We start from the raw sequence: 2,461 nt of genomic DNA, 5'->3' as shown, positions 1-2,461 counted from the left end.
TATTATTGTTGTTTATAATTTGTACAATTAACCTCCCTATGGTTTGACCCCGGTCTTGCCGGGTTATTTATTACTTCGACACTCCTGCACTTGGGAGAAGACATCAATCTTTTAGTCGTGTCAATTTTGGTTCTAGTTAAAAGAGATCGGCAAAGGAATCTCAATTTAACCTAACCATACATAGACTTTGGTTCTAGTTAAAAAGGATCGGTGAAGGGATCTCATTTTAGTCTAACCACATACAGACTTTGGTTCTTATTAAAGGGGATTGGTGAAGGGATCTCAGTTTAGCCTAACTACAAAAGATTTTGTTTTCGTTAAAGGAGATTAGCGAAAAGATCTCAATTTAGCTTAACCACACACATGATTTTGGTTTTGGTTAAAGGGGATTGGTTAAGAGATCTTAGTTTAGCCTAACATGCATAATTTAGCTTTAGTTAAAGGGAACTGCTAGTGTGAGCGTATGGGCCGATCACCCTTGAAAATAGACCACTTTGAATATGAGTGGGCAGATCGCTTATAAAAATAGACTAGTGTCAGTGTGTGGGTAAGTCGCCCTTAAAAATAGGCCACAGTGAGTATATGCGGGCAAGTCGCCATTGAAAATAGACTAGTGTGAGAGTGTGTGGGTGGTCGCCCCTGAAAATATACCAGTGTGAGTTTGTATGGGCAAGTTGCCCGTGAAAATAAACCAGTATGAGTATATAGGCTAGTCGCCCCCAAAAATAGACCACTTTTCTTCAAAAGGGCAGGTCGCCCATAATAATAGACCACCAGTATATTTTTTTTTGTATAACTAAAATGAAAAAAAAAACAAAAAAGAAAAAAGAGTAGACCGAGTCTGGGCTTTAGGCCTAGTAGGCCTCTAAGTGTGTTTGGCAAAACACACCCTTATACCTTGACCATAATTTTTATGCCCATTTTAGTTTGACATTTGGCCAAACAAGCCCCTTTTCAATATTAGAAAATTCCAAAAATATTTACGGGTCTTCGTTGATTTATTTGTGGGTTCCTTACACTTTATTTAATTTTTTTCTTTATGCTTGTATTTTTTGTAGATGTGCTCAATCTATGGATTATTATTGTTAAATGCAAATATGTCATGCCATGTTTTTTTTTTATTCTATCTAAAAAGGAAAAATAACAATAAAGGATAAACAAGAAAAAAATGACAGAAAATTTCTTCTTCAAATTCATTTTTCGTAAAAATATTCACTGATGCTAGAGTCAGTTCATAAAAATATTCACTGATGCTAGAGTCAGTAGTATTGTATTTTTGGTTGGTGTGATATTTACCAACGCCAGAGTTGGAAATATTCGTAAGAATTATTCACTAACACTAGAGTCAGGAACATAAAAGAAAGAATAAAAAAAAAAGGAGAACAAATTCTTAGCAATTTTAGACAAAACCAGCAATGCAGCCTGTATTAGGTAGAATGCTTAAAGGGTGATAGCATCTTCTCTTTTGCATAACCAGTCACGTACCATAAAATCTTTGTTGACCAGTTAGGATTTCTAGTGACCATAATACTAGGTGACGACTATTTAAACAAGACCTTTTCTCCTAAAAGAATAAAATGCCAGATATCTGTTCCTTTTCCAATCAAGATTATATTTTTAATCAGTTGTTGCAATGTCCGGGTGTGATAGAATAACGACTCCACTAGGGAATTTAGGACTAAGCTTTGCTATTTGTTTTTTTTATTGCTAAACTATATTTGTTGTATTGTTTTTTTCTCCTTGTTGTGGCTATGTTGAGTTTATCAATTTTTATTTATTTATTTTTTCTCTTTTTACGATTTTAGCATGCATTGTTTTTCATGTTTATCATGCATAGATATTGGATATGGATCTAAGGTCTTCATACATCACTTATCTCATTTTTAAATACATGTGGTATCAAATTTAAGATAAGTGGAGGAGTAATGGCACCCCAATAGCTTTAGCCTGGGTAAGGCTCGTGAAACTATCCAACTCTCGCATGATTGTTTGCTCAATAATGATCGGTGTACCGAACTGATATTAATCAGTACGTCTATCTTCACGCTGGTTGTAAACCTCATATCAACCTTCAAGGACGATCACTGAGCATGCAAAAGACCTTGGAGACTAGATAGCAAAACTGCCCTGATGCATTTAAAGATTAGATCCTATCCTTTAGGTAAATCCCTGCATAATTTCACTAAGATAAGCTTAACATGTAAGCATCCTTATTACAAGGCTTTCGAGTGACATAATAACTGCTATTTGTGAGGTAACGACTGTTGAGTATGGACTTAAATCTGAATCCTTGCAAATGAATGAGGAAGATTGCCCTAGACTGAATGTAAGTGAGACACCGTTACTCAAAGATATTAGGTGCATCATAAATGACACCAATCAATTATTTTTTTCTCACCAAGTATTAGATAGAAGAAGCGAAATTTGCCATGAAATATGGGAGGATTTTGCACCTTTTAAA

Source organism: Populus euphratica, unplaced genomic scaffold, assembly GCF_000495115.2.
Source record: "Populus euphratica unplaced genomic scaffold, PopEup_1.0 scaffold1177.1, whole genome shotgun sequence".
Classification (NCBI taxonomy): domain Eukaryota; kingdom Viridiplantae; phylum Streptophyta; class Magnoliopsida; order Malpighiales; family Salicaceae; genus Populus; species Populus euphratica.
This window is presented reverse-complemented; position numbering follows the sequence as displayed.